The 27,130-nt window shown below is 44.6% G+C and overlaps 1 protein-coding gene across 1 annotated transcript in view; it reads right to left on the reverse strand.

Moving 5' to 3' along the window:
- The window catches only part of capn5a (calpain 5a), a 160,237-nt gene that overhangs the window by 114,736 nt on the left and 18,371 nt on the right, over window positions 1–27,130 (reverse strand). The window lies entirely within an intron of this gene.

Genomic DNA, 27,130 nt, shown 5'->3' on the forward strand with positions numbered 1-27,130 from the left:
GTCAGAATTCCGATGGCAGAGCTGAAGAAGTGTTGAGTGTGTACCTCCTCCCCGATGAGATAAGAGCACGTACAAGAGAAAATCTGCAGATGCCGGAAATCCGAGCAACACACATGAAATCCTAGAGGAACGCAGCAGGCCAGGAAGCATCTGTGGAAAAAAGTACAGTCAACATTTCGGGCCAAAACCCTTCGGCAGGACAGAAGTGGGTGGTAGGGATCCTTAACGATGGATGCCGCTTTCTGGAGATACCTCCTTTTGAAGATGTCCTCGGTGCTGAGGAGACTAGTGCGCATGATGGATCTAGTTGAGCTTACAACCTCCTGCAGCTTCCCCCCCCACCCCCCCGAGTCAGTGCCTTGGCGTCTCCATACCAGACGGTGACATTAGCATTGTGGGCCACATCTCAAATAACGAAGAGCCAGGGTATAGGAAGGAGATAGAGAGCTTACTGACATGATGTCATGGGCTTCAGAAAGGGGGAAGGGGCAGTGCACATGCTCCTCTCTAAATCAACAGAGTTGAGAGCTTTAAGTTCCTCAGTGTCCTGTCCTGGTCCAACCACATGGATGTCACGGCCAAAAAAGCTCACCACTATCTCTACTTCCTCAAGAGGCTGAAGGATAATTTTTATTGATGCCCCATAGAAATATTACCTGGATGCATCACGGCTTGGTACGTGACCACAAGAAATGGCAGAGAATTGCTAGAACATCACGGAAACCATCCTCTCCTCTATGGTCTCTCTGCCTCAGTAAAGCAACCAGCGTAATCAATAACACCCACCCAACCTGACATTCTCTTCTCTGCCCTCCAGTAGGGCAGGAGATACAAAAGCCTGAAAGCATGTGCCATTAGGCTCAAGGACAGCTTCTTCCTTGATGGTGTCAGACTCTTGAACAGACCTCTTGTATGAAAAAATGGACTCTTAACCTCACAACCTACCTCATTATGGCTTTGCGTCTTATTGTTTACCTGCACTGCCCTTTCTCTGTACTTTTTATACTTTATTGTACATTGTTTAACCTTCTACTACCTCATACACTGTATAATGATCTGATCTGTATGAACAGTATGCAAGACAAGCTTTTCACTGTATCTTGGTACACGTGATACTAATAAGCCAATACCAAGATCAATGTGAGAATATTTTTGTTTGCTTTAGTGGTGGCTTTGTGTTGTGATGTCCCGCTGCACAGTCCTCCAACTAGTGACAGAGAGTCTGGGAGGAAAAAAAATCTGTCAGATTCACCAAAAATTCCAACAGACGAAAGGCCAAAAGGAGGCTACGCTTGACTTCCAACATGGACAGCTTTCCAAGAATAGGCAACACAGGCATTCCTGGAATTCCAGTGTTGGGATTCTAGAGATCAGAGTCTACTGCACAGAAAACTCCAGGCTATCAGCTGACCACTGGAAAAGATGAGTATTGGGCCAAGTCCAATGACTCACTCTGTGCAAAATGGGAAATTAATATGGAGCAGGAAGCTGGGCATGTGAGGGTTGGCAGGGGGTGAGGAGAAAGAAAGTATATTTTTTTTTTAAAAAGGTAATGCAACTCATGGAAAGTATACTGTAATGACCAAAATCAGGAGGTAAAACTAGACAAAATTAATATGCATAAAAACATACTAATAACTCATTGTTGCTAATGAGTTCTCTCATCTCCCATGGTCCATGCACCACTTTCAGGTTCCTTCTTCTTCAACCCTTTATCTTTTCCACCTTTCACCCTCCAGCTTCTCACTTCATCCCTCTCCCCCACCCACCATCCTTCCCCCTCAGCTGGTTTCACCTACCACCTTCTGGCTTGTACATTTTCCCCTCCCACCACGTCATATTATTGTGTCTTCCACCCCACCCCCCCCCCCCCAAAGTCCCGATGAAGATCTCGGCCCGAAATATCGACTCTTTATTCTTCTCCATAGATGCTGTCTGACCTGCTGAGTTCCTCCTGCATTCTGCCTGTGTTGTTGGCTGTTGTATTTCATTGGATTGGCTAAGAATTCAAAAGTTATCCCAGTGACTACAATAGGATAGACAGACTGACTCTGGTCTAGATGGGACAGACAGCCAGAATCTTTCTCCTCCAGAGTAAAAATGACAAATACTAGGGGACATACCTTTAAGACACAATTTCCCAACCTTTTTTATGCCATGAACCCTACCATTAATGGAGGGATCAAAGGACCCCAGAATAGGAACCTAAATTTTAAGGTAGAGGAGTAAGATTTTTTTTGCAAGTTACATGGAAGGTGGTAGCCGCCTGGAAGACGCTGCCAGAGACAGTGGTGGAAGCAGATACGATGGCGATGTTCAAAAGGCTTTTAGACACACAAATGCACAGGACATGGAGAGAGATATGGATCATGTGCATTGTGGGCCAAGCGACCTGCTCCTGTGCTGTACTGTTCTACATTTGTTCCAGGAGTCCCTTTCAGACGACTGTAGGACAGAGACAGTCCAACACCAGAGCAAAGCCAAGGGGTTTGTACCACGCGGTACTATGTTCTAACACAAAGCTTTTCACTGTTACTCAGTACATGTGACAATAATAAAACCCTACGGAAATTTTCAAAACTAAAACAACAATCCGAATGCAGCAACTCCAAGGATTGGAGGGAAAAGTGAGGGTAGTTCAAATGCTCAGGTCCACTTGGATACTTTTATACACTAGCCCAACGTCCATTTTCTTGCAGGCATTTACAGAAGATAAAGTACAAGAGAATATAAGAAAAAGTACACATAAACAGACAAACACCAAACATCTAATGAGCAAAAGAAAACAAAATAGAAAACACAGACACAGAAACATAGAAAACCTACAGCAGAATACAGGCCCTTCAGCCCACAAAGTTGTGCCGAATATGTCCCTACGTTAAAAATTACTAGGTTTACCCATAACCCTCTATTTTTCTAAGTTCCATGCACCTATCCAAAAGTCTCTTAAAAGACCCTATCATATCCGCCTCCACCACCGTTGCCGGCAGCCCAGTCCACACACTCACCACTCTCTGAGTTAAAAAACTTACCCCTGACATCTCCTCTGTATCTACTCCCCAGCACCTTAAACCTGTGTCCTCTTGTGGCAACCATTTCAGCCCTGGGAAAAAGCCTCTGACTATTCACATGATCAATGCCTCTCATCATCTTGTACACCTCTATCAGGTCACCTCTCATCCTCCGTCGCTCCAAGGAGAAAAGGCCGAGTTCACCCAGCCAGTGATCATTAATGGAGAATGTGTGGAGCAGGTTAAGACCTACAAGTATCTGGGAGTACAGTTAGACGAGAAGCTTGACTGGACTGCCAACACAGATGCCTTGTGCAGGAAGGCACAGAGTCGAATGTACTTCCTAAGAAGGTTGGCGTCATTCAATGTCTGTAGTGAGATGCTGAAGATGTTCTATAGGTCAGTTGTGGAGAGCGCCCTCTTCTTTGTGGTGGCGTGTTGGGGAGGAAGCATTAAGAAGAGGGACGCCTCACGTCTTAATAAGCTGGTAAGGAAGGCGGGCTCTGTCGTGGGCAAAGTACTGGAGAGTTTAACATCGGTAGCTGAGCGAAGGGCGCTGAGTAGGCTACGGTCAATTATGGATAACTCTGAACATCCTCTACATAGCACCATCCAGAGACAGAGAAGCAGTTTCAGCGACAGGTTGCTATCGATGCAATGCTCCTCAGACAGGATGAAGAGGTCAATACTCCCCAATGCCATTAGGCTTTACAATTCTACCGCCAGGACTTAAGAACTTTTTAAAAGCTATTATTAATGCTTTTTGAGATAGTGATTTAGATGCATATCATATTTTTTACTGAGTTAAGTATTGTATGTAATTAGTTTTGCTACAACAAGTGTATGGGACATTGGAAAAAAGTTGAATTTCCCCACGGGGATGAATAAAGTATCTATCTATCTATCTATTCTTATAAGGCATGCTCCCCAATCCAGGCAACATCCTTGTAAATCTCCTCTGCACCCTTTCTATGGTTTCCACATCCTTCCTGTAGTGAGGCGACCAGAACTGAGAACAGTACTCCAAGTGGGGTCTGACTAGGGTCTGAAGTAGCTATAACATTCCCTCTCGGCTCCTAAATTCAATTCCACGATTGATGAAGGCCAATACACCGTATGCCTTCTTAACCACAGAGTCAACTTGTGCAGCTGCTTTGAGCGTCCTATGGACTCTGACCCCAAGATCCCTCTGATCCTCCACACTGCCAGGAGTCTTACCATAAGCAAATAAAAATATTGAGAACATAGTCAGGAGCAAAAACTCCACCCCTAACATAACTCAAAGTAATCTGAGCTCTCCTTTGGTAAATGACTGCTGTTGCAACATATTACAATCAATAGGACACTGTTTAGTCAAAAGATCAGTATTTGCAATATACACTCATTAGCCACTTTATTAGGCACACCTGCTCATTAATGCAAATATCTAATCAGCGTATCATGTGGCTACAACTCAATGCATAAAAGCATGCAGACATGGTCAGAGTGGGGAAGAAATCTGAGGGACTTGCACCATAGAATGATAATTGTTGCCAGGCGAGGTGGTTTGAAACAGCCTGCGATTTCCAGAGTTTACAGACAATGGTGCAAAAAACAAAAAACACCCAGTGGGTGCAGTTCTGTGGTGAAAGTGCCTTGTTAATGAGTGATGCAAGCAGAGAATGGGCAGACTGGTTCTAGCTGACAGGAAGGTGACAGTAACTCAAATAGCCACGTGTTACAACAGTGATGTGCAGAAGAGCATCTCTGAACTCACAACACATTGAACCTTGAAGTGGATGGGCTTCAACAGCAGAAGAGCACACTGGGTTCACTCCTGTACCTAATAAAATGGTCACGGAGTGTACGATCATTTAATGCCAGAGAATAAATAAGGGAGGCAGGAAGCATGTTCCCGCTGATGGGTGAGTCCAGAACTAGAGGCCACAGTTTAAGAATAAGGGGTAGGCCATTTAGAACAGAGATGCGGAAAAACTTTTTCACCCAGAGAGTGGTGGATATGTGGAATGCTCTGCCTCAGAAGGCAGTGGAGGCCAAGTCTCTGGATGCATTCAAGAGGGAGTTAGATAGAGCTCTTATAGATAGCGGGGTCAAGGGATATGGGGAGAGGGCAGGAACGAGGTACTGATTGTGTATGATCAGCCATGATCACAGTGAATGGCGGTGCTGGCTAGAAGGGCCGAATGGCCTACTCCTGCACCTACTGTCTATTGAAATGGGCTTGATGGGATCACACAAAGACCAAACGCAATTGTTTGTTCATTCGCTCAGTGCCGTGTCATATGACGTGGGCGATCATGGTCTTTCCATGGCCAAGATTGTTCTCGGCAAATTTTTCTACAGAAGTGGTTTGCCATTGCCTTCTTCTGGGCAGTGCCTTTACAAGACGGGTGACCCCAGCCATTATCAATACTCCTCGGAGATATTCTGACTGGCTTTAGTGGTCACATAACCAGGATATGCACCAGCTGCTCATATGACCATCCACCACCTCCTCCCATGGCTTCACATGACTGTGATGGGGGGGGGGGGGGGGGCTAATCAGGTGCTACACCTTACCCAAGGGTGACCTGCAGGCTAGTGGGGGGAAGGAGTGCCTTACACCTCCTTCAGTAGAGACATATTTCCACCTCATCACCTCAGCATACAATAGATGGGCTGAATTGCCTCCTAAGGGAATACAAGGAATGGATTGAAGCTCAAAGATCCTAAAACTGCTTCTTGTAGTGGATTTAAATAATTCCCAGAGGGCAAATCTGGATGAAGAAAGAAGTTCATTGGAGCCAGTCCAAGAACATCTTGATTGTGCAATGTTATTTGGCTAGCTGTGTTGACATTTTCAAATCTAATCCGGAAAGAAAGCTGATGGGGCGTGCAAGAACATCAGTCTCTCAACCTGAAATATCAGCTGTCCATTCCCCTCCACAGGTGCTGCCTGGCCTGCTGAGTTAGCCCAGTATATTATGTATGGCTAGAGATTCCAGCATCTGCAGTCTTCACCAGTTTTATGGTCACAGAGTCACACGGAACTGATACAGGCCGATGGAGACCACGGTACCTGCCCAGCTAGAGTCAAGTTCCTATCTTTGGCACATCTCTCTCTAAGCCCCATCCCTCTATGCACCAGTCCAAGTGTTTCATAAGATCATACCTGCCTCAACCACTTCCTCTGGCAGCCTGTTCCATGTAATCACCACCCTCTGCGTACAAAAGTTGCCATTCAAGTCCCTTTTAAATCGTTCCCCTCTTCCTAAACCTCTGCTCAGTCCTCCCTTAGTTTTGGACTCCCCTTCCCGGGGGGAAAAGGTTAACATACGAGGCACATTTGATTATTCTGGGCCTGTACTCACTGTGGCTTAGAAGAATAAGGGGAGGGAGGAGATCTCATTGAAACCTGTCGAATATTGAAAGGCCCAGATAGAGTGGGCGTGGATGGGATGTTTCCCATAGTAGTGCAGTCTAGGACCAGAGTGTCTTCATCATCATGTGCCTTGTTGTATGAAGTAGGTGATCATGGCCCCACAGCCATGATTGTTCTTGGCAACTTTTTCTACAGAAGTGGTTTGCCATTGCCTTCTTCTGGACAGTGTCTTTACAAGACAGGTGACCCCAACCATTATCAATATTCTTCAGAGATTGTCTGCCTGACGTCAGCGTTCGCATAACCAGAACTTGTGATATACACCTGTTGATCAGAGGACCATTCACCACCTGCACCCAAGGCTTCACATGACCCAGATTGGGGGCCAAGCAGGATCTACACTTGTTAATATTATTATGTTAGTATTTTACGTGCTGTATGTAATATATGCACTGTATTTTGCATGTTGGTCCCAAAGGAACTTGGTTTCATTTAGAATATGGTTGCACATCAGCAAACTTGAACTTGATTTGCTATATTGCTACACCTTATGATCCTTTCTCAATTCTGGTCCACCCTGGCTCTCTTCCCCTTTGTTCACCTCTTCCATTCCCCACTTCCTGTCAACCAGTTACCTGGACCTATCACCCTCCCCCCACTGCGTTCCACCTGCCCATCACCCAACATACCTATCTATCTGGCTTCTTCTCCCTTGGTTCATCTTTCCTATTCCCTCTCACGCAAGGCTACATTGCCCACATCCCTCCCTCATCTGGCTACAACTATCACCTTTTCTCATGCAGTTTTACCTTCTCCCCGTGAGGTTCCTTCCACGTACTCTGTCAGTCTCCAACACTGCAAAGATGTACAGTACCTTGCAAAAGCATTAGACACATACTGTATACATAGCTAGGGTGTCCAAGACTTCTGCACAGTACTGTAGTAATTTTATGTATTGCACTGTACTGCTGCAAAAAAAAAAAAAAAAATTCATGACATCAGTGAGTGATGATAAACCTAATTCTGATATGGGTCTCTATTGTGGACTAAGAGTGGGAAGGGGGAGTGGGACAGGGGAGGTAGTGGGAAGCATTAGAAAGACATTCCGTAATGATCAATAAACTAACTGTTTAAAATCCAGTGACCTTGCTAGTGTCTCAGGGCTGGTGTATCTGCACCCACACCAAACCCCACCCTTGGGACTCCTTCTCTGCCACCTGACCCACAGTCCTCCCACAGCACTCCACCGTCGCCATTCCCAACATCATTTGCTCCCACCAGATTTACAAACTTGCTCTCTGCTCCACATTGACAAACACAGTCCTGTGCAAGAGCCTTAGGCACCCTAGTTAAATACACAGTATGTGCATAAGACTTTTGCACAGTACTGTATGGGTTAGGGTTAGGGTTAGGGAGTTATGGGCGTGGTATGCTGGTGCCAGAAGTGTGGTGAGATGACAGGCTGACCCTACACACACCGTTTGATCAGACACATTGGTTTTGATGTCCACGTTATAAATAAAACTAATGTTTCATCTTTTCCAGCCTCTTTCTCCATTTCCCCATCTTACCTCCCACCTGCCCATTATACTCCTACCTCGACTAGTTCCACCTACTATCACCAACTGCACCTGCCTTACTTCTTTCCTCTCACCCCTCTATGCAGACACTCTCCCCTCTCCACTCTCAAACCAAAACAGCAACCATTTACCCACCATCAAGAAAGGTGCCAGAAAAGGGCCAGTAGCATCACGAAGGATCCCACCCACCCTGTTCATGGATTGTTTGTCCCACTGCCATCAGGGAGGAGACTACGTAGCATCCACACCAGGATCACCAGACTCAAAAACAGTCACTTTCCCCAAGCAGTGAGGCTGATCAACACCTCCATCCACTAACACAGCCCAACTACCACTCTATTATTTCCTGTTAGAGTCACTCCTGTGCCTAGCGTCACTTAATGTGTTTAAGTTATGTATTTATATTATTTTGTTTTATTATTATTAATGCATTGTTTATCTTATTCCAGTTGGTCTGTGCCTAATCAGATTCTGAGTAACAATTACTTCATCATCCTCCTTAACTTGTGAACTGGAAATTATGTTCAACAACCTTGAACTTGAAGCTGTTCCTAAAAAGTCAAGTGTGTGTCTTCAGGGTCCTGGACTTCCACTGAGCCAAGTAAAGGAAAGAGGGCATGTCCTGGGTGGTGATGCTGCCTTTTTGAGGCATAGCCTTTTAAAGGTGTGCTCGATGCTGGGGAAGCTATATTAAACCTTGTATCCAAACTCAGTAACACAAGAAAGAATATGGAGGAGGAGGGGTAGTCATGGAAAAATGTCCCAGATTCACCTAGTGAGGCTTTAAGGGTGGAAATAAGGAATAAGAAAGGTATGACCACATTAATGGGGCTATATTATAGACCAGTGTCCCCCAACCACATGCAAAGCATGTGCAACTGGGTCGCGAGGGAACGATATGAAATTATATGAGTCAGCTGCTCCTTTCCTCATTCCCTGTCACACCCACTGTTGAACTTGAACGCATGTGAGGTCATCAGTTGGTCATTAACCTACAACTACTCGATGAGTAAAAAACAAACATTGCTTGAGAGTTTCTTTGGAAGAGGTGGTGGGGACATAAAAGGCCTAACGATGATGAGACAGAGACAGCTGAGGCCGAGACTGCAAAAGAAAAGAAAGCTTCCTTCAACAGAAAATACAACAAGTTGTACATAAACTATGGCTTTAATGTGACCGGTGACTTGCACATTCCAAGCCCCCTGTGTGTGATATGTGGAGACAAGCTGTCTAATGAGGCAATGAAGCCCTCAAAACTGCTTCGGCACCTTGAGTCCAAGCACCCTGCACTTAAAGACACCCGCTGAGTTTTTTTTAGGTGGAAAAAACATGAGCAAGCAGGACAGAAGCAAGTGCTGAGAGCCACCACCTCCACAAATGCTGCTGCTCTGGGAACGTCGTACTTAGTGGCTAGCCGTGTCGCTAAGGCTAAGAAGCCTTTCACTGTTGGTGAAGAATTGATTCTGCCTGCTGCCAAGGACATGTGCCATGAACTGTTGGGAGAAGCTGCAGCTAACAAGATGGCACAGGTTTCTCTTTCAGCTACCACAGTTTAAGGAGAATCGATGACTGTGGTGAACTACATATACCTGTCTGGACTGCTCCTGTGGCTCCTCCCACAGACCCCTGTATAAAGGCGATTGAGGCCTGGGCCCGGCCTCATTCTCCAGGATGTAGTGTTGTTCATTCTTCCAGTCAATAAAAGCCGATATCTCGCTTCTTACATCTCAGAGTGAGTTATTGATGGTGCATCGATGACATAGCGTAGGACATCGAAGCACAGCTGTTGGAATGGCTTAACGAGTCACCATGGCATGCTATGCAGGTCGATCAGTCTATTAATGTCGACAAGGCAATACTGCTGGTTTATGTGCGATATATTGAAGATGTAGACAAATTCACCTACCTCGGAAGCAAAATCAGTAAATCAGGAGGTACAGATGAGGACATCAAAGCAAGGATCGGAAAAGCCCAACATGCCTTCACAACCCTGCGACCTGTTTGGAGATCTACGGCCATCTCTGTCAAAACTAAGCTCCATATATTCAGCTCCAATGTGAAAGCCATCCTGCTATATGGATCCAAAACATGGAGAATCACTAACACCAGCTGCAACAAGATCCAGACCTTTCTCAACAAATGCCTCCGGCAGATCCTCCGCCTCAAGTGGTACGACAGAGTGTCAAACCTAGACCTATGGAAGAGAGCAAACCAAGAGCCCATTGTATTCCAGATAAGGAGGAGGGAGTGGAGATGGGTCGGCCACACCTTGAGGAAGAGCCAGTCGAATGTCACTCGACAATCACTCGAATGGAATCCACAAGGGAAGAGAAGAAGAGGTCGCCCAAAGCAAACCTGGAGGCATAGGCTTTTGGATGAACTGAAAGCCACCGGCCAAACTTGGGAGACGGCAAAAACATCTGCTAGAGATCGCAGGAAGTGGAGGACTTCTGTTGAGGCCCTATGCTCCATAAGGAGCAAAAAGGATTAAAGAAGAAAAGATGTGCGATATACATTTCAAGGCGATGTGCACGAGGATATGTTGTGTGCACTGCCACTGCCAACTAACACAATTGGGGCAGAACTATTCAAGTCTTTGAATGACTACATGTTCAGCAAACTGTGTTGAAATATACACAGACGGGGCTGCAGCTATGACTGGACGGCTGTCTGGTTTCACTACCCGAGTCAAAGAGGTTGCTCCTGAATGCCAGTCTACACACTGTGTCATACGCAGGGAAATGCTGGCTAGCCGAAAAATGTCTCCTGATCTTAAAAGCGTATTGAGTGACATTGAAATTATCAATCACATCAAAGCGAGCAGCTTTGCCAGGAAATGGATGTAGAGCACAAACACCTTCTCTTACACACTGAGGTCAGGTGACTATCAAGGGGGGGGGGGGGGGAGCCCTGGCCAGGGTTTTTGAGTTAAGAGAGCCACTACAGAGATTTCTTTCAAGAAAATAGTCACCACTGGCAGCACTCTTCAGTGATGAGGAGTGGATAGCAAAACTCGCTTATCTGTGTGACATCTTCAACCTGCTCAATGAACTCAATTTGTCACTTCAGGGGAGAATGACAACTGTCTTCAGGTTGGCAGATAAAGTGTCTGCTTTCAAGGCCAAAATGGAACTGTGGGGACAGCGAGTGGACAGGGGCATATTTGACATGTTCCCAACATTAGCTGGGATTTTGGGAGAGACTGAGGCTGCACCGTCCTTCTCACAGCTGGTGCGCGATCACCTATCTTCGCTGTCGACAGAATTCAAGCATTACTTCCCAACCACAAATGACCCAAAACATACAAAGGAGTGGGTCTGTGACCCATTTGTGAACGTCCCCGGTGAATCATCCCTGTCAGCGTGGGAAGAAGATCAACTCCGAGCTTTCAAATGATGGTGGGCTGAAAAGTATGTTTGACATAATATCTCTGATGGCATTCTGGCTCAGTCAAGGCAGAATATCCTGAGATAGCCAGGAAAGCACTGAAAACATTGCTTCCATTTCCAACACCATATCTCTGCGAAGCGGGGTTTTCTGCAATGAATGCAACAAAAACTAAATTGCAGAATAGACTGGACATAAGGAACCCCCTTCGAGTATCGCTGTCTCCCATCACCCCTCGATGGGACCGTCTTGTTGCAGGGAAACAAGCCCAGGGCTCCCACTGATTCAGCAATATTGCTGTGTTGCAATGATTTTATATGTTCATGAGGAAAATATGCACTGTGTATTTAATATCCAAACGTTACTTAAAATGTTATGATGCTACTGACTTATAATTGACTTATCACTATATTCATGCGAGGAAAATATGTGCTGTGTGTTTAATATTACATTCATTAGATAAACCCTTTTAGAAATAAAATTGAGTGTATTAGCCACTTTTAGTGACCTATAGTTGACTTATCACCTGTATTCTGGTCGTGTTTAACACTCAACCCCACCCCCCCGTTGGCAGGTCCGCAAGAATATTGTCAATATTAAACCAGTCTACGGTGCAAAAAAGGTTGGTGACCCCTGTTATAAACCATCCAAACAGTCCAAGGGATTTAGAGGAACAAATTTGTGGAGAGAATGCAGACTGTCGGAACAAACACAAGTTTGTTATAGTAGGTGATTTTAAACTTTCCACGTATTGAATGGGACTTCCATACTGTAAAAGGACTGGATGAGATAGAGTTTGCCAAGTATGTTCAATGGTCATCATGTCATTAGTTTCAAAGTAAATATGGAAAAGAATAGATCTGGACCACGGGTTGAGATTCTAATTTGGAGAAAGGCTGACTTTGATGGTATCAGAAAGTCTCTGGCAAGTGTGGATTGGTACTGACCATTTTCTGGCAAAGGTGTACTTGGAAAGTGACGGGCTTTCAGAGGAGAAATTTTGAGAGTACAAAGCTTGTATGTGCCCATAGGAATAAACAAGACAGGTTTAGGGAAACTTGAGGTTGATCAAGAAGGTTCAGTCACTCAGCATTCATGATGAGGTAGTAAATTGGATGAGACATTGGCTTTGTGGGAGAAGCCAGAGAGTGGTAGTAGATGGTTGCCTCTCTGACTGGAGGCCTCTGGCTAGTGTCGTGCAGAGGGATCGGTGCTGGATTGACTGTTGTTTGTCAGCTGCATCAACAATCGTGATGATAATGTGTTTAACTGGACCGGCAAATTTGCAGATGACTCCAAGATTGGAGGTGTAGTGGACTATGATGAAGACTACCGGAGTTTGCAGTGGGATCTGGGCCAGCTGGAAAAATGGGTGAAAAATGGCAAATGGAATTTAATGCAGACAAGTGCGAGGTTGCACGTCGGTAGGATCAACCAGGGTAGTCCTTACACAGTGAACGGTAGGGCACCGAGGGATATGGTAGAACAGAGGGATCTGGGAATGCATGTCTATAATTCATTGAAAGTGGCATCACAGGTAGATAGAGATGTAAAGAAAGTTTCTGGCACATTGGTCTTCATAAATCAAAGTACTGAGTACAGAAAATGGGATGTTATGTTGAACTTGTATAAGATGTTGGTGAGGCTTAGTTTTGGAATACTGTGTACAGTTTTGATCAGCTATAAGTACAATGTAAATAAGGTTGAAAGAGTACAGAGAAAATTTACAAGGATATCTCCGGAACTGGAGGACCTGAGTTATTAGGAAAAATTGCATAACTTAGGACTTTATTCCTTGGAATGTAGGAGATTGAGAGGGAATTTGATAGAGGTATACAAAATTATGAGGGAATAGATAAAGTAAATGCAAGCAGGCTTTTTGCACTGAGGTTGGGTGGAACTATAACTAGAGGCCATGTTTAAGGGGAACACAAGGGGTCATGAGAATGTGGAACAAGCTGCCAGTTCAAGTAGTGCATGTGAGCTTGATTTCAACATTTAAGAGAAGTTTGCACATGGATGGTATGGCTATGGAAGGCGATGGTCTGGGTACAGGTCGATGAGAGTAAATAGGTTAAATGGTTTGGCAGAGACTAGATTTGTCAAAGGGGCCATTTACGTACTGACCTTTTTGAAAACTCTATGACTATAAGGGAAGGGAAACTAGCAAAATAGCAGTCAACAGCTGTGATACTTAAAGCAGGAAACTGTGAAGTGAAAAAAACATACATGTGCAGTTTGTAGCTTCAGGGTCCCCACCACCCAGAACATGCTCACTTTGCACTACTACCAGCAGGAAGGTGGTACAGGAGCCTCAGGATCCACACCACCATAAAATTATGATGGGTATAGATAGAGTGAATGCAAGCAGGCTTTTTCCACTGAGGCTAGGGGAGAAAAAAAACCAGAGGACATGGGTTAAGGGTGAAAAGGGAAAAGTTTAAAGGGAGCTTCTTCACACAGAGAGTGGTGGGAGTGTGGAATGAGCTGCCAGTTGAAGTGGTGAATGAAGGCTCACTTTTAACATTTAGGAAAAACTTAGACAGGTATATGGACAGGTGTGTATGGAACATATCGCCATTGTAGAGGCAGAATGAGAATCAGGTTCAATTATCACTGGCATATGCCACGAAATGTTATCTTTCCACAGCAATACAATGCCATACATAATAATAGAAAATACTGAATTACAGTAAGTATATATTAAACAGTTAAATTTAATAAGCAGTGCAAAAATAGAAATAAAAAAGTAGTGCAGTAGTGTTTATGGATTCAATGTCCATTCAGAAATCAGACGGCAGAAAGGAAGAAGCTGTTCCTGAATCACTGAAGGAGCACCTTTACGCCCCCCTGTGCCTCCTTCCTGATGGTAGCAATGAGAACAAGGCATGGCCTGGGTGATGGTGGTCCTTAATGATGGATGCCACCTTTTTGAGGCATCACTCTTTGAAGGTGTCCTAGATACTACAGAGGCTGGTGTCCATGATGGAGTTGACTAAGTTTACACTTCTCTGCAGCTTATTTTGATCTTGTAATATTAAATAAGCAGTGCAAATAGAAAATAGTGAGGTAGTGTTCATTGGTTCATTGTCCATTCACAGATCTGATTGCAGAGGGGAAGAAGCTGCTCCTGAATCGTTGAGTTAATCTTCATGCTCCAAATATTAACATTATCTTTGGCCAACAGTTTTGCATGTCCACAGGTGCTCTTACCATCAGAGGCATTGGGATGTTTGATAATATCCATCTTCAGAGGGAGCTTAACCTGAGGCATCTTATCAAAGTTGACACCATCTACCAGAAGGAAACATGCTTCCTTAATGGTAGCAATGAGAAGATGGAATGTCCTGGGTCGTGGAAGTCCTTACTGATGGATGCCACCTTTTATTTTGTTTGAGGCAAAGGTTCCCAACGTAGGAAATGTCTCCTAAGTTGGACAAGTGGTGTGACAAAGTAGATGTTTTGAGAGATGATGGATCTGGATGGTGTTCAGGAAACATGTTACAGTTTGCGATTTTTATCTTATTTGATAGATAGATAGATAGATAGATAGATACTTTATTCATCCCCATGGGGAAATTCAACTTCTTTCCAATGTCCCATACACTTGTTGTAGCAAAACTAACTACATACAATACTTAACTCATTAAAAAAAATGATATGCATCTAAATCACCATCTCAAAAAGCATTAATAATAGCTTTAAAAAGTTCTTAAGTCCTGGCGGTAGAATTGTAAAGCCTAATGGCATTGGGGAGTATTGACCTCTTCATCCTGTCTGAGGAGCATTGCATCGATAGTAACCTGTCGCTGAAACTGCTTCTCTGTCTCAGGATGGTGCTATGTAGAGGATGTTCAGAGTTATCCATAATTGACCGTAGCCTACTCAGCGCCCTTCGCTCAGCTACCGATGTTAAACTCTCCAGTACTTTGCCCACGACAGAGCCCGCCTTCCTTACCAGCTTATTAAGACGTGAGGCATCCCTCTTCTTAATGCTGCCTCCCCAACACGCCACCACAAAGAAGAGGGCGCTCTCCACAACTGACCTATAGAACATCTTCAGCATCTCACTACAAACATTGAATGACGCCAACCTTCTAAGGAAGTACATTCGACTCTGTGCCTTCCTGCACAAGGCATCTGTGTTGGCAGTCCAGTCTAGCTTCTCGTCTAACTGTACTCCCAGATACTTGTAGGTCTTAACCTGCTCCACACATTCTCCATTAATGATCACTGGCTCCATATGAGGCCTAGATCTCCTAAAGTCCACCACCATCTCCTTGGTCTTGGTGATATTGAGACGCAGGTAGTTTGAGTTGCACCATATCACAAAGTCCTGTATCAGTTTCCTATACTCCTCCTCCTGTCCATTCCTGACACACCCCACTATGGCCGTGTCATCAGCGAACTTCTGCACATGGCAGGACTCCGAGTTATATTGGAAGTCTGATGTGTACAGGGTGAACAGGACCGGAGAGAGTACGGTTCCCTGCGGCGCCCCTGTGCTGCTGACCACCGTGTCAGACCTACAGTCTCCCAACCGCACATACTGAGGTCTGTTTGGAGACACATACAGGTTCTTCCAGCCCAGTAAGCCACATCATCCAGCAACACTATTTAACACTAGCCTAATCACAGGACAATTTACAAACATAGAAACATAGAAAATAGGTGCAGGAGTAGGCCATTCGGCCCTTCGAGCCTGCACCGCCATTCAGTATGATCATGGCTGATCATCCAACTCAGAACCCTGTACCTGCTTTCTCTCCATACCCCCGATCCCTTTAGCCACAAGGGCCATATCTAACTCCCTCTTATATATAGCCAATGAACTGGCCTCAACTGTTTCCTGTGGCAGAGAATTCCACAGATTCACCACTCTCTGTGTGAAGAAGTTTTTCCTCATCTCGGTCCTAAAAGGCTTCCTCTTTATCCTTAAACTGTGACCCCTCGTTCTGGACTTCCCCAACATTGGAAACAATCTTCCTGCATCTAGCCTGTCCAATCCCTTTAGAATTTTATACGTTTCAATAAGATCCCCCCTCAATCTTCTAAATTCCAGTGAGTACAAGCCTAGTCGATCCAGTTTTTCTTCATATGAAAGTCCTGCCATCCCAGGAATCAATCTGGTGAACCTTCTCTGTACTCCCTCTATGGCAAGAATGTCTTTCCTCAGATTAGGGGACCAAAACTGCACACAATATTCTAGGTGCGGTCTCACCAAGGCCTTGTACAACTGCAGTAGAACCTCCCTGCTCCTATACTCAAATCCTTTTGCTATGAATGCCAACATACCATTTGCCTTTTTCACTGCCTGCTGTACCTGTATGCCCACCTTCAAACACCAGTTAACCCACTAACTAATAAATCTTTCAACTGTGGGAGAAAAATAGGGCATCCAGAGGAAACCATGCAGTCAATTGGAGAAAATACAAACTTCTTACTCCATTGCCCCAAGGGGCTATGGTGTTGGGCTGACCGCTAGTCTACCACGGTGCCCCATGTTCTGAGAGCCAGCAGGCTAATGACACAAGGGTGGGGGGTTTATTCTCCTGAAAGCCAAAAGTTCACACTAAATAAATTAAAGCAACTTTTCATTGATTTGGTTCAATAAAAAGCTTTTAAATATCTCCAACCTTGTGGAGATCAGTAATTTCCAGACATCCTGTAACTAGCAGCGAGACTTCCTGGAGCATTATCTTGTCCAGTGATTAAAGTCATAATTAGAGAACAAAACTTGTTAATTAAAGGAAAGAATAGGAATTTATGTCAAAAATAGGACGTGTAACTGCTAATTTTATTACTTCAAGACCTTACATTGGACATACTCTACAGTTAACAAGGAATTTCTACTTGTCTAATGGTCACAATAGCCTGTGATGAAACTTCTGCAAAAGAATAGGAGGAATTTTATTGAATGCAATCTTACACTCATTTGCTTCTTTATTAGGTACACCTGTATGTCTGCTCATTAATGCATATATCTAATCAGCTAATCACGTGGCAGCAGCTCAATGCAGTGAAGAATGTAAACATTGTCAAGAGGTTCAGTTGCTGTTCAGACCAAACATCAGAATAGGAAAGAAATGTGATCCAAGAGACTTTGAGCATGGAATGACTGTCGATGCCAGATGGGATGGTTTGAGTATCTCAGGAACCGCTGATCTCCTGGGATTTTCATGCACAGTCTCTAAAGTTTACAGAGAATGGTGTGAAGAACAAAAAAGGCATCCAGTGAGCAGCAGTTCTGTGGGAGACAACACCTTGTTGACGAGAGAGGTCAGAGGAGAGTGGCCAGACTGGTTCAAGCTGACAGGAAGGTGACAGTGACTCAAATAATCATGCGTTATAACAGTGGCATGCAGAAGAACATCTCTGATTGCACAACATGTTGAAGCTTGAAGTGAATGGGCCACAACAGCAGATGACCATGAACATACACTCAGTGGTCATTTTATTAGGTACAGGAGGTGCATAAAGTGGCCACTGAGTTAACTGTACAGTTAACATGGTAGTTTCAATTGTCTAATGGTCACAACAGCTTGTGATGAAACATCTGCATAAGAACTGAGATATTACATTGATTGTAGGTTTATGTACTGTATATCTATGGCAAGTAGTGAGATGCAGACTGAGGTTTCTTAGCCTGTAAGCTACCTCACATCAACTCACAGACAAAATTATCAAGGGGGGTGGTTTATCGGAAAGAAGTCTGGAGTGTGGGACTGAGACTACTGGAATTATTGCTGCTTAGAATGGTGAAGGGTTAAGATCCACAGGACTGTTTCAATCCACAGCCAGAGTTTGCAAAATAAACTCAGCAGTTTCAGAATTACTGCAACACACAAAAAATGCTGGTGGAACGCAGCAGGCCAGGCAGCGTCTACAGGGAGAAGCACTGTCGACATTTCTGGCCAAGACCCTTCGTCAATTAAACTGCTTACTAACAGCAAGGGTTGAAGTGGTGACTCGCCTCTGCACCTTCTCAAACGTCTTCAGGGAGTAGCTTTCAATGCTGACTATGCCCAGGAATGCACACCAAACAATCTGCTGGAGGGTTAAACAGCATCTGTGTGGGGGAAAGCAATTATTGACTTTTTGGGTCAGAACTCTGCATCTTGTCCTGATGCAGGATTTTGACACAAAATGTTGACAATTCCTTCCCATCCCCACACACAGGCAGAAGCTGTTCGACCCACAGCCCAGATTAGGGAGCATAGCATATGAAAATTAGGTTGAGCGATCTAGGGCTTTTTCCTTTGGAGTGGCGGAGGATTAGAGGTGAGCTGATGGAAGCGTATAAGATAATGATGGAGTAGACAGCCAGCACCTTTTATCCATTGAGGCAGAAATGGCTAATATGAGGGGGCATGGTTTTAAGGTGCTTGGACTAAAGAATGGGAAGGTGAAAGATGTAGTTTTTTATATATATATATATATATATATATATACACACACACACACACACACACACACACACAGAGATTATTGGGTGCACTGCCAAGGGGGGTGGTTAAAGGCAGATATACTGGGGGCATTTAGGAACTCTTAAAAGGATAATAGGAACAAAATGGACGGCTATATGGGAGGGAAGGGTAATTGATCTTAGAGTAGGTCAACACAATATTGTGGACCAAAGGGCCTGTGCTGTCAGTTAATTCTACGTTCCTCCAGCAGACTGTGTGTTACACTAGAGTATAGCCACATAACCAGAACCTGTGATACGCACCACAAGAAGATGGCGTTTAAAAGCCCAGATGTCAGGTTCAAGAACAGCTTCTTTCCCAATGCTATCAGTCTTCTGAACACGTCACGACTTACACATCCACTCTCCAGTGGTGCTGTCATGTTCTTGAACTCTTAAATGTACCTCTCTATTAGTTATCGTCACTTTAGCAATTCTTTTTAAAACCACCCCAGAACACACTACAATCTTTGCATCATTCTCCCATGAGACTTTGCACATCCTGAAAATCTTGCGCAACACACTCAAAATTCTGGAGGAACTCAGCAAGTCAGGCAGCATCTATGAAGGGGAATAAACAAACAGTTGATACTTCCGGCAGACATCCTCTTCCATCCTTTTCTCCCATGGTCCACTGTCCTCTCCCGTTGTATTCCTTCTTCTTCAGCCTTTTACCTCTTCCACTCATCTCCTCACAGCCTCTTACTTCATCTCCCATACCCCACCCGTGAACCTTTCCCCTCAGCTGATCTCACCTATTACCAGCAGATTGCACTCCTTCACCACCTTCCCCCAAACCTTCTTATTCTGGTTTCTGCTTCCTTCCTTCCCAGTCCTGATGAAGGACCTTGGCCCAAAACAGAGAATGTTTATTCCCCACCATGGAAGCACCCTGACCTGCCGAGTTTGTACCATTCAGTAGTTTTACAATCATCATTAACAATATTGTAGAGTGGATTCCGGTTAATTGGGCCATCAGTTAATCAGAGCAGCTACTTACTTGGGACAACTCTTAAGGAACAAAAACTACTGAGAAAATAGCCATGATTCTCCTTGGCTTTTCAGGTCACTATGCCGCTGAACTGGGACTGGAGACCGTTACCAAACAAGTTATAACTATTGTCAATCACACGCACTTGTGTGGCCGTTAGATGCTACTCCGTGCTTAGAGCACACGATTTTTAAATAGCGCCAGTTGCACTTCTGTGTTCAAGAAGTAGTGGTTGTTGTCACTGGTAGTTGCTGAGAAATAAGCAGAGAGACAATTCATAACTATTTTGTTCACTGCGGTTTCAAGCATTCAGGCTTAGAAATGCCAGAAACAGCCAGGAGTGAAAATTAAACAGTTTCACTATTTCAATAAGTTAGGAACTATGAAGAAGTTGAAGATATTGACAATCATCTTGAATGTTACAATGAAAATGAAGATTTGGAGGATGCAATTGTTGATAGCATTGTATGAAAGTAGTCCATTATCTGCACTGGGTGTCTGCTCTGACTTTGTTTAATGTGCACACTGAATGAATTCCTCTGTTGATAACTATTAGGAAATAATAGTTTTATACGGCTGTAGTAAAGTTCAAAGTAGATCTATTATCAAAGTACACATATGTCACCGTATACAACTCTGAGATTCATTTTCTTATGGGCAATCACAGTAAATACAAGAAACAACAGAATCATAGAAAGACCACGCCTACCAGGGCGGGCAACAATGTGTATTTAAAAAAAACTGTGCAAGCACTGTTACGTACCCCGTAACTGGGTCACTTACCAGCAAAGATAGAGAGGTCCGTTGAAGTCTGATGGTACTATTTTTAACAGTATTTATTGATAGAAATACACAAAAATATCAATGCAAACACACAGATAATATACGTCAATACTAAATCTAAAAGCGTGGGTATAATAATAATCAATAAGAAATAGCTCTATCGTTGTCTAGGGGATAATGTATTGTCCGATGGAAATATAAAAGTCACTTTAGTTCAGTCAAGCTGTAGGCTGCAGCCGTTGGTTGGAGAGAGAGACGGGTTAAAACTTGCCCATTCCTTTTATGATGTCAATCCTTCGAGAGTCGTTGAGAGTTGATTTCTCCGTTGTTAGCTAAAAACAGTTTTTCCGTGGTAAAGGCCACCGATTCCGGGGCAAATGGAAACGGACGCACATGGCCTTCCACCGGCTTTCGCTATTACGGGATCGCTAGCGTTTCTTCTGGTGCGTCTGAGGGGCTGTTCCCCCAGACCCTCTTTTTATCCTGACTCACAGGGTCGCAGATGTCGATCAGGTTGGGGTGATGCAATCCCTTCCACCACCCTCCCCCTCGGTTCATTGCCTGGGGGGGGCTTCGATGCATCGTGCAGGATGCAATACACAAGTCCGTCTCCAAGAGACAATAGCCGGTATCAATGGGTCCGCCTTTCGGAGGCCAGGACACATTCCAACCCTTTTGTGGATTCTGCATGTCTTTCTCTCATTTCCTGTGTCCCCTGAACTGACTTAATAGTGATCTTGCGATTCTCACAAAGGAGGGGGCCACCCCGCACCCTTCGGCCCCTCAGAGCGGTGGTAGATTCATAACACCCCCTTTCTTCAAAGCGTTTTCACCAGCGGTGAAAACGAAGTAGTACAGAGTCTTACAGGATTTTAGGATCTAACACAATACAAAAGCTTTTCTTTTCACTACAGAGTAATACAGTTATACATTCAATTCAGCATCTAGATAAACAGTCCGCGAGCACCTTATCACTTCCTTTAATATGCTGTATCTTAATATCGAACTCTTGCAGCATCAGACTCCAACTCAATAACCTCCTGTTTTTATTTTTCATATTTTTCTTTAGCCAACAAAACTAGAGTTGTGATCTTAGCTTACGGGTATACTACAACAGTTCATGCAAATACTAATCTTTATGTTGCTTTCAAACTTAACAGGCAGGCTTCCATGGGGGTTGTCTTTTATTATTCACAGGCTTTGTCGAAATCCCTTAAAACCGGTTTCTGCTATTTAAAAATGGCGTCCCCATTAACCCTCGCCTCTTTTCCGGTTAGTTCCCACGTGGGGAGCTTGGGTACCCTGGCGAAATAGGCTTTTGCCAGTTTCTTTCATAGGAGTTATTTTATCAACACTGTGTCCCAAACTTAGACCATCTTCTGAATTTCCACCCAATTCTTTAATTTTACGCAAGTTGCTAGCTTTCTCTTCAGGACCCTTCAGGCTATTAGTTTTCAGTTCGAACTCTTTGTTCAAGCAGCATTTCAAATTCTGCCTTTTCACACCACACTCTGGAATAACAATAGCATGGGGGGCCCCGTCATCTTCCAACTCAACCTGTAAGTGATCCGCAGGTTTTAAATTTTCTTCATTCGATTTGGGAACTACATATTTCCCGTTTTCTTCAATGATAATATTCATCTCCCCACTTTTGATCTCCGCATTAACTTTTAACACACCTTCGTCACAAACACCTGGGAACTCTCACTTCCCACTATCACCAAGGTTAACCCTTTCTTCGCTGAACCAAGTCTATCTGACCCACAAGGACTGCCTTCCTTGTCAACTGAATCAAAGACTTTTTCTGAGCTTCATTACTAGGTTCAGTACCACGTGCATCCACATCTTGGACACACTCCAACCGGACATTTGCCTCTTCCAGGTTTTCAATACCCGTACCCGGTACAAACTCTAAATTCCCTTGATTCTCCCAGCTACTCTCTGGGCAACTCCCTTCCGGAGTAAACTCAACCCCGCGGGCTGAAACAACCTCATCTGCCAACCCAGCAGACTTCTTCAAGGTAAGGGCACCCTTTTCATCTAGGACTGCCCTCATTTCATTATCGGGAACACCTTTAGAATTTTCAACTTCTTCAAACAGTTCTGCCAAACCAGACAGATCATCCATGTCCAACTCTGGACCTTTTAACAGCTCTATCTGTTTCTCATCTTTATCTCCTGCCTCTAGAACTTTTCTCCTCGCTAAGGGCAGGTCTACCTCCTCTCCCTTACTCTCTTTCACTTTACTACTCTTCGTAAATCGATACTGGCCGGATTTAAACTGCTCTCATTCTCAGCTGCCTTTCTCGACAGGCTGTGAGTAACCGCGCATGCGGGATAGATCTTGGACGCTAGGGACGGGGCTGCAACGCTCACCGGCCGGCTCGTCAACGTCATTGCTGACCAAACCTTACCACCGGCTAAATCGTTATCAGAAGGACATCCGCGTCAGTTCTCGGGAATTCTGATCGCACCCCCATTTCAACTGGTTCAGAGACTAGCTCACAATTCATAATGACCCTATGCAAGGGCACCATCTCCGTCCCTTTGCCTATTCCCTTCACAGCTACCATTCCCGTCTTGTGACCAAAATCTAGTACCTTACTGCTGATCAATGATAGTTCAGCCCCCGTGTCTCTCCAGATCCGTACTGGAACTGGGGTGCCTCCCTCCCTCACAGAAATGGTTCCGTTTGACATACAAGTCTCAGACCCTTCCCGTACTCTGTCTACTTGGGGCTCTCTTGTCGATTTACTGATTACCACGGCACATCCAATAGGGACTGCTGCTTTCCCTTTTCCTGTCTCTTTCTTCGGAGCAAAGCACCTAGATGCAATATGCACCCCCTTTCCACAATTAAAACAGGTCAAGCCCGGAAATCTCTGGCCGTCTTGCCTTTCCCCCTCAATCTTACCACTAGCTCCCGGCGGGACCTCTGCCTCAGCCGGCGGGCTTTCTCTATCATTCCCACGGTCTCTCTGGGAACTTTTATTCGAGGAAAACTTTGTCTAGTGGGTTAGGGCATATTCATCTGCGAACCTAGCAAATTCTGAGATGGACTTATTCGGCTTCTCATTCAAATACATCCGGATATCCTCCGAAACACAACCTTTAAATTCCTCAATCAGAATTAACTCCCTGAGACGCCCATAATCCTCGTCCACTATTTCTGCGGTGCACCAACGGTCCAAGAGCACACCCTTCTCATAGGCAAACTCGGTATATGTCTGATTCCACCCTTTCTTTAAATTTCTGAACTTTTGTCTATACGCTTCAGGTACTAGCTCATAACTCCGGAGAATGGTCGCCTTTACTTTGTCATAACTCTCCTCCTCTTCCTCCTCCATAGACAACGCCGTATATGCCCGCTGTGCCTTCCCTTTTAACACACTTTGTAACAACGCCACCCACTGATCTCTGGGCCACTTCTGATTCACTGCCACCTTTTCAAAAAACAAGAAACAACTGTCAACATCCGTCTCCTCGAACGGAGGTACTAACCTCAACTCCCGACTAACATTAAACCGCTCTTCTCGGTCTGACCCCTGAACTCGTTGCTCTTGCCTTAACTTCTCCATCTCCAAGTCATGTTTCCTCTGTCTCTCCGCCTCCCTCTCCTTCTCGGCCCTTTCCTTCTCATTCTCAGCTGCTTCCAGCTGTTTTAACTGAAGTTCATGCTCTCTTTGCTTCTCAGCTCTGTCCTGCTCCCTTTTCACCTCCAACTCCTTTAGCTGGAGCTCATGCTCCCGTTTCCTCTCCAACTCCTTTAGCTGGAGCGCATGCTCCCTTTGTTTGTCGGCCCTTTCTTTCTCTTTCTCCCTCTCAGCTGCTTCCAGCTGCTTTAACTTAATTTCGTGCTCTCTTTGTTTCTCAGCTCTTTCCTGCTCCCGTTTCACCTCTAACTCCTTTAGCTGGAGCGCATGCTCCCTTTCTCTCTCGGCCCTTTCCCTTTCTCTCTCGGCTCTTTCATTCTCCTTCTCAGCTGCTTTAACTTACCGGTAATTGCATGTTCCAACCTTAATTTCTCCAACTCTAACTGAGCTGTCCCACCAGTTGGTACCTTTTCAGGGATATTTTCCAATACCTCAGCTGTAAACACATTCTTCCCAATATAATACTGAGTTATTGCCCTTCGCACCTCCCACTTTTCATTGACAACCTCACCTCTGCGAGGTTTAAACCCTTCGCCAAATTTATCAAGTCTGATTTGGTGGCCGCCTCTAGCGCCTCCAGAGTCGGGTTTTCTATAAATTCACCCACGTCCATCTTTGCTGGTTTCCCGTCTGGCTACCCGCGTAACCAGATCCAAGTTTAGACTTACAAGCCCGATTCACTGGCCTCCCAATTTGGTGTCAAATCCCGAGACGAGAACCCCAATTGTTACGTACCCCGTAACTGGGTCACTTACCAGCAAAGATAGAGAGGTCCGTTGAAGTCTGATGGTACTATTTTTAACAGTATTTATTGATAGAAATACACAAAAATAATATCAATGCAAACACACAGATAATATACGTCGTCAATACTAAATCTAAAATCGCGGGTATAATAATAATCAATAAGAAATAGCTCTATCGTTGTCTAGGGGATAATGTATTGTCCGATGGAAATATAAAAATCACTTTAGTTCAGTCAAGCTGTAGGCTGCAGCCTTTGGTTGGAGAGAAAGACGGGTTAAAACTTGCCCATTCCTTTTATGATGTCAATCCTTCGAGAGTCGTTGGGAGTTGATTTCCCCGTTGTTAGCTAAAAACCGTTTTTCTGTGGTAAAGGCCACCGATTCCGGGGCAAATGGAAACGGACGCACGTGGCCTTCCACTGGTTTTTGCTATTACGGGATCGCTAGCGTTTCTTCTGGTGCGTCTGAGGGGCTGTTCCCCCAGACCCTCTTTTTATCCTGACTCACAGGGTCACAGATGTCGATCAGGTTGGGATGATGCAATCCCTCCACCACCCTCCCCCTTGGTTCATTGCCTGGGGGGGGGGCTTCGATGCATCGTGCAGGATGCAATACACAAGTCCGTCTCCAAGAGACAATAGCCGGTATCAATGGGTCCGCCTTTCGGAGGCCAGGACACATTCCAACCCTTTTGTGGATTCTGCATGTCTTTCTCTCATTTCCTGTGTCCCCTGAACTGACTTTGTGAGATCTTGCGATTCTCACAAAGGAGGGGGCTACCCCGCACCCTTCGGCCCCTCAGAGCTGTGGCACATTCATAACAGCACAAAAAGAGAAAAGCAATAAATATCTAGAAATTGAAATGAAAAATACTTGGAAGCGAATCCAGTTCTGTGAAAGGACAAAGAAATGATAACACTGAGAAATTTGAAGTTGCTGACCCTCTCCACCTCTGATCTGCCGACGACGACTGACTCATGGATCTCTGGTTTCCTCCTCCTCAAGTCAATAATCAGCTCCTTGGTCTCGCTGACAATGAGTGAGAGAGTACTATTGGTAGTGTTCCAAAATGTTCACTATTTCACTTAAATACATGATTTGTTACTCTTTTTTTAAAAAATATACCTTTTAAAACTTTTTCCACGAAACTTTGGCTAGTTGGAGGAGCTGCTTAATTGGGCCACAATATATTGGTCTTGATGTGTCCCATTTAACTAGAATCCAGTGCACTTATCAGCACGAACACAGCTTACTCTGTGAGCTACACACAAGGTTTATTGCACCCAGGTGTGTGCATGTCACTGAACTGATAGTCCTTTCTGATCCAGATACTAATCACAATCAAGGTGTAAAGTTGTCATTCCATTCCGAGAGCTGACGCGTGAGACAGTAGTACAGTGCAATACACAAAAATTTGCTAGAAGTTACAATAATATAAAAAATGTAGTCCAAAAAGTTCAAGTTTAATTGTTTTTCAACCTCACAGTACTGTGCAAAAGTCTTAGGCACATCTATGTAGCTAGGGTGCCCAAGACTTTGGCACAGTAGTGTATTTGTTAACTTGGAGTGGAGATTGAGCTTGTAAATCTGGTGGGTGCAAAGGATGCTGGGAATAGTGAGGTGGAGTGCTGCGGGTGGGGTTTGGGATAGGTGGCAAAGGAGTGCCAGTGGTGGGGGGGGTGGCGCAGGTGCAGATACATCCAGCCCTGAGGCACCAGACATTTGATTCCAAAAAAACTCGTTTATTGACTATTACTCAACTTTGAGGCTATGTGCTCTAGTTCACCCCCACCATAGGAAACATCCTCTCTACATCCACATTATCTAGACCTTTCAACATTCAGTAGGTTGCAACGAGATTCGCCCCACATTCTTCTAAATTCCAGCGAGTACAGGCCCAAAGCTGCCAAATGCAGCTCATATGTTAACCCTTTCATTACTGGAATCATCCTCAGGAACCTTCTCTAGACTCTCCAATGACAACATATCCACTCTGAGATATGGGGCCCAAAACTGTTGATAATACTATAGTGTCTTATAAAACATCAGCATTATCTCCTTGCTTTTATATTCTATTCTATTCCCCATGAAATGAATGGCAACATTGCATTTGGCTTCTTTACAACAGACTCAACTTGTAAATTAACTTTCTG

The sequence above is a fragment of the Hemitrygon akajei genome, chromosome 4 (genome assembly GCF_048418815.1).
Source record: "Hemitrygon akajei chromosome 4, sHemAka1.3, whole genome shotgun sequence".
Classification (NCBI taxonomy): Eukaryota; Metazoa; Chordata; class Chondrichthyes; order Myliobatiformes; family Dasyatidae; genus Hemitrygon; species Hemitrygon akajei.